The sequence below is a fragment of the Calypte anna genome, chromosome 4B, assembly GCF_003957555.1.
Source record: "Calypte anna isolate BGI_N300 chromosome 4B, bCalAnn1_v1.p, whole genome shotgun sequence".
Classification (NCBI taxonomy): Eukaryota; Metazoa; Chordata; class Aves; order Apodiformes; family Trochilidae; genus Calypte; species Calypte anna.
In genome coordinates this window covers 21,116,306-21,122,305 of record NC_044249.1, presented here as the reverse complement: position 1 = coordinate 21,122,305, position 6,000 = coordinate 21,116,306, and positions in this window count along the sequence as shown.

Sequence of the window (6,000 nt, the reverse complement as noted above, 5' to 3'; positions counted from 1 at the left end):
CTCACCCCAAACAATTTCTTCCTAAGATCTCCTCTCAATCTCCCCTCTTGCAGCTTAAAATCATTCCATCTCATCCCATCACTCCATTCCTTTATCCCAAGTCCCTCCCCAGCTTTCCTGCAGCCCCTTCAGGCACTGGAAGATGCTCTGAGGTCTCCCCAGAACTTTCTTTTTTCCAGGCTGAACACCCCCAATTTCTTCCTAAAATCTCATCTCCATCTCCCCTCTTTCAGTTTAAAGCCACTCCCCCTCTTCCCATCACTCCATACCTTTGTCCAAAGTCTGTCCCCAGTTTTCCTGGAGTCCCTTCAGGCACAGGAAGGTTCTCTAAAGTCCACCTTGAGAACGTGTAAATCCCATTTGGTCCTTGGTTTCCCCCAGCTGGCTGCTGGTTTCTCCCAGCCCCAATTCCAGGAGCAGAGCCCTGGTGTTGGTCACCTCCTGATGGTGCAGTAGCACCAAGCTGCCTTCCCCAAGGAGAAAGAAAAGGTGCCAGAGGGGAAAAGGAAAAGCAAAAAGCTTCACTGTGTTGTCCATGGAGAGAAAGTCCAAGACAAGGAGAGGTTGGGGGCACATTCCTCTGCTCCCAGCTTCACCCCATCCCTGGGATGGCTGCAGGAGGCTTCGGTCACACCATCAAGCTCCACTCCTTCCCTTGGCTCTTCCCGTGGATGTGTGGTGGTGACACCACTCCTGCTGGCCTGCTGAGAGGGGGAGAAGGGGCAGGAGCTGCTGCCAGAGATTTCTGCTGCTTGGCAGTGAAGTGGCAGGCCAGGTAATTAATTATCCCTGCTAATTAATTACACCGGACAGGAGCTGGGCTGCTCCCTGTAGGACTGCATCCCATCACTCCATGACCTCTCCCATTCCTCTCCCATTTTTCTTCAGCTCCTCTACTCCCAATCCTCAACCTCAAGCAGAAGGGGATACTTGAGGCCTGAAACCACCTCAGGGTGAGCAGGGAGCAGCTGGGCACACATGGCAATGTGACAATAGCTCCTGTCTGTCACCGAGGGTTTGATTTGCAGCATCAGCTTGGACAGGGACACTGCGCTGGGTTAGGAACTGGCTGGAGGGCCCAGAGAGTGGTGCTGAACGGGGCTGCATCAAAATGGTGGCTGTGGTGTCCCCCAGGGATCAGTGTTGGGCCCAGTGCTGTTCAATATCTTTATTGATGATTTAGATGAGGGGATTGAGTCCATCATCAGCAAATTCACAGACGACACCAAGCTGGGGGCAGTGTGGATCAGCTGGAAGGCAGGAGGGCTCTGCAGAGGGACCTGGACAGACTAGAGAGTTGGGATGATTCCAATGGGATGAGGTTCAACACAGCCAAGTGCTGGGTCCTGCACTTTGGCCACAACAACCCCATGGGGAGCTCCAGGCTGGGCACAGAGTGGCAGAAAGGGACCTGGGAGTCTGGATTGCCAGGAAGCTGAAGAGGAGCCAGCAGTGTGCCCAGGTGGCCAAGAAGGCCAATGGCATCCTGGGCTGGCTCAGGAACAGCGTGGCCAGCAGGTCCAGGGAAGGGATTCTGCCCCTGTGCTCAGCCCTGGGGAGGCCACAGCTTGAGTCCTGTGTCCAGTTCTGGGCCCCTCAGCCCCTCAGGACGGAGATTGAGGTGCTGGAGCAGGTCCAGAGAAGAGCAAGGAGGCTGTGAAGGGATCCAGCAGAATTGCTGTGAGGAAGGGCTGAGGGAGCTGGGGGTGTTGAGGCTGGAGAAGAGGAGGCTCAGGGGAGACCTCATCACTCTCTGCAACTCCCTGAAAGGAGGTTGGAGCCAAGGGGGGGGTTGGTTTCTTTTCCCAGGCAACTCTCAGCAAGACAAGAGGGCAGGGTCTCAAGTTGTGCCAGGGGAGGTTTAGGTTGGAGATGAGAAAGAATTTCTTTCTGGAGAGGGTGATCAGGCATTGGAATGGGCTGCCCAGGGAAGTAGTGGATTCTCCGTGTCTGGAGATCTTTCCAAAGAGCCTGGATGTGGCACTGAGTGCCATGGGCTGGGAACTGCAGTGGGAGTGGATCAAGGGTTGGACTTGATGATCTCTGAGCTCCCTTCCAACCCAGCCCATTCTAGGATTCTATGTTCTTTCCCAGCTGCCATCTCCCACCCAGGAACCTCTCCAGGGCTGTCTGATCCCAGAGCTGGTCTGCTGCATGCCCAAGCCAGAGCATCATTTTCATTTATTATTCATTTAAGGCCAGGTTGGATGAGGCTTGGAGCAACCTGAGCTGGTGGGAGGTGTCCCTGCCCATGGAGAGGGGTTGGAACTGAATGAGCTTGAAGATCCCTTCCAACCAAACCTTCCTGGGGTTTTTTATGGTCCTATGATGCTTTTTTTAAAAAGAAGTTGATTGCATTAAAAGACCCTTTTTGGTTTGAGACTCCCTAGGCACAAAGAAACTTAAACTCCTGGGATTTTCTCTCATCAGTGTGAGATGCTAAAATTGGGGCTCTCCAGCCTCTTGGAGAAATTTGTAGGCAAGGCACCGGAAAGGCTCTGGAGGCTGATGTTGAATTTTGATGATGTTCATCCATAATGGATGAAGAGTTTTATGTAAGAGCCTTTCCCTGGTGTTCATCTGAGGTCAGGCTGTCCCGGGCTGCCCATGGGAATTTGCAGCACATCAGAACAGAAAAAAAAAAACGGGCGGGAGGAGGGAAAACAGACCCTGAGCTGGGATCATTGCTTTTCATCTGACAACTGGGACCACTTGGCTTCCCTCTCCCAAAAAAAAAAAAAAAAGAAAAAGGCTCTGCCATGTGATACAACCTTGTCCCCTCTGCAAGGTACATCCTTGTTGTGTGAAATATGCATAAAGCTTCTCTTTGAGACACGAATCATGCTGCTGGTTTGGTATGTAGCCACACTTCCATCTGGTACCTCTGCACCGAGTGGAAAGAGAGATTTTCCATGGAAGGAATTCCCTCCCATCCTTCTGGGGGATGCTCTGACCACATCTCTCCTCAGGCCGCTGAGGCAGCCAAACCTTGGTTGCTCTGCTCTCTTTAAACAGGGAGGAGATTAATTAAACCTGAGAGTTTGCTAATGTACTGTTAAATCTGTCCAGAGGCAAGGCAGGAAAATGAACTGCAGTTAATTAGCAAAGATATTATTAATAAGACACCTGGATCAGAACCTGCCTGCATGGATTATCATCCTCCAGCTCTAGAGGGGCTTTGGAAATCCCTTCTATTTTCTCTTCCTGACTCTGCCATCCCTTGGGGAGGATTCCCACTTATTTGCTGACATCCATCCCAACAGCACCCATCTCCTGATGAGCCCTGCCAGGTCTGCAGGACCTGCAGTGGGATGAGGTGTCCCACCTCTGCTTTTTGCAGAACCTTGCAGAGATGTGGACCAGCAAAACCCTTCACCTCGTGTGTAATCAACAGCCCTCCAAAGGCCACAGGAGATTTCTTCAGCCTTCACACAGCCAAGGATGGGGATGGACACAGGTGACAGGGGGGTTACTGCAGGATGTCCCTCCAAGGAGCCAAGTCACACCTTTAATCTTAGCCAAACATTTGGACCAAATCATCCAGATCTTCTTAAAAGATCCCCCTCTCTTTTTAAAACCCCTCTTCAGCCTCCTTTCCTGTAGCACTTCTCCTACCCAGGAAAAAAACCTTTCCAGTCCCATACTGGACCTGTAAAGCCCATTTCCATGGGCAGAAGCACTGTAGGATCAGAGAATCCCTTCTCTGGAAGTTACCCTCAAGATCATTGACTCCAACAATGAACCCAGCACTGCCAAGGCCACCACTGCCCCGTGGCCCTCAGCACCACATCTCCAGGGCTTGAGAATCCCTCCAGGGATGATGGGGACACCAGGGCCTGACAACCTGTATTTCAGTGAATAAGTTTCTTTTATCACTCCATGTCAAGGTCTGGGTAGAGGACACGATGCTCCCCAACCTTTCCTCCTTCTCTGCTTTCCCACAAACCCACCAAACACTTTTGCAGTTTCCTGAGCTGGAGATCCAAGTGACACCTTCACTGAGCTCATCTGCTGATCTTTTCCCTTCTTATTTTCCCCACAGGAGGTTCCACTGGTCTCAGAAGTCCTCAGTGGGCACAAAGTGCTTCCAGCCCACCTGCATCACCCTCCTCACTGGTTTTGAGGCTCCCCCCACTCCTTCAGCATGAGCATCCCCAAAATACGTGGCACTTGCTGGAGATCCTGCACTTCCCAGGGTTTTCTCATCTTCCTCACACCTTCCCCTGGGTGACCTTGAAATATTGCCTTGCCCTCACAAGCTTGTAAATGGCAACATCTGAGCATAAATCTCCTGCCAAGGGAGAAAGTGGTGGCTCATTTCTCTTCCTTGCTTGCTCCTCCCTGGAGTTTTATTGTCTTGGCTCCAGGATTTCCTGTCTTTTCCTGTACACAGGAATTTCCTGGCCGAACCTGTAGGTTTATCTACTCCTTCTTCAGGACAGCCTGTTTATATCCACCTCCCATTGGATCATCCAAAGAACTCAGATCTGCTCTCAGTCCCCACCCCACCACCAGCTAAGCTGACTTTGACACCCCCTGGGCCATCCTGACATCCAGCACTGGTGTTCCCTTGAAAAGCATCCAGAAAGCAGGATAATTTATTCTAGGGGAGCATCTCCTGGTCATCAGCTGTACCAACACCAATGGAGGAAGCTGCCAAAGGGATGGGACCCAAACCCCAGCACCCAGGCTGCAGGTGTGGGAAAAGGGGCAGCAGTGATCTCTGCAATCTCCTGCTCTTGGTTTTCACTCCATCTGAGCATCTCCTCTTCCTTCTTCACTTAATGGGGTGAGGACTGTCCTGAGGTGGGAGATGAGGTTCCTTGAGACCCCTTCCAGAAAGGTTGAACTCCTAATGGATAAGAAAGAGAAGGTTGAGGAGCTCTGGGGTGAGCTGCAAGGCAGAAGATGGGAGGAGGTAGGGCTAAGTTGGTGATAGAAATACCAACTAAAGAGACATTCCCCAAAATGCCCACCTTCCTCTCTGGACAAGGGGATGAGTTCTCACTGCTCCTTCACAGAGCAGAGTGAATGGGGAAGGCACCACCACAGCCTCTGCCAGCAGCATGGAATGAATCCCAGCATGGAATGAATCCCAGCAGGGTCTGGGTGGGAAGGGACCTCTAAAGGTCACCCAGACCAACCCCCAGGGGCATCTTCAACCAGATCAGGTTGCTCAGAGCCCCATCCAACCTCACCTGGAATGTTTCCAGGGATGGGGCAACCTGGGCCAGGGTTTCACCACCCTCAAGATAAGACATTTCTCCCAAATATCCAGTCTAAATCCCTCCTCTGGCAGTTTACAACCACCAGCCCTGGTCCTATCACTACAGATCCTGCTGGAAAGTCTGTCTCCACCTTCCTTAAAATCCCCCATCAAGTACTGAACAGCAGCAACGAGGTCTCCCAGAAGCCACCCTTCCTCTGCATCACCACCACCCTGTGTCCCCAGCCCCTGTGTCCCCAAGCAGGGAGGGCTGGCTGCAGGTTTGTTTTTTTCCTGATGTTGGCACAGGGTTTGGAGATCCCAAAGCTTCAGATGTCTGAGTCATTCCCAGCACCCAACCCACCCGTGGCATCTTCTAAACCTGTCCTTGGGACTCTTTCAAGCTGTTGGGCTTTTCAGTTCCCACTCCCATGCTCTCAGACACGTGCTCTGGAGGAGATGCTTCCTCAGATCCTCCTGAGTTTGCCCCAGAACTCCTCCAGAAATGGAGAAAAGGGTAAAACAAAAGTGTTTCCTGCTGATGGAAGGGATTTGACCTGGCTCTTCTGGAGAGCAGAGAAGGGATGGGCAGGATGAGCAGGAGTCTGTTCCATCACCAGCTCCCGAGGATGAAATTCAGCAAGGATGAATTATACAAATGTTTATGCAATTAGAAGGAGCTGCAGTGAGTCCTTCTGCAGCCCAAAATAGCTCCGTGCACCAGCAAAGGGCCGGGCTGCCTTCACAACTTGTTAGGAAGAGAAAACACTCCAGGGCTGGCGAGTGGGAGAAGC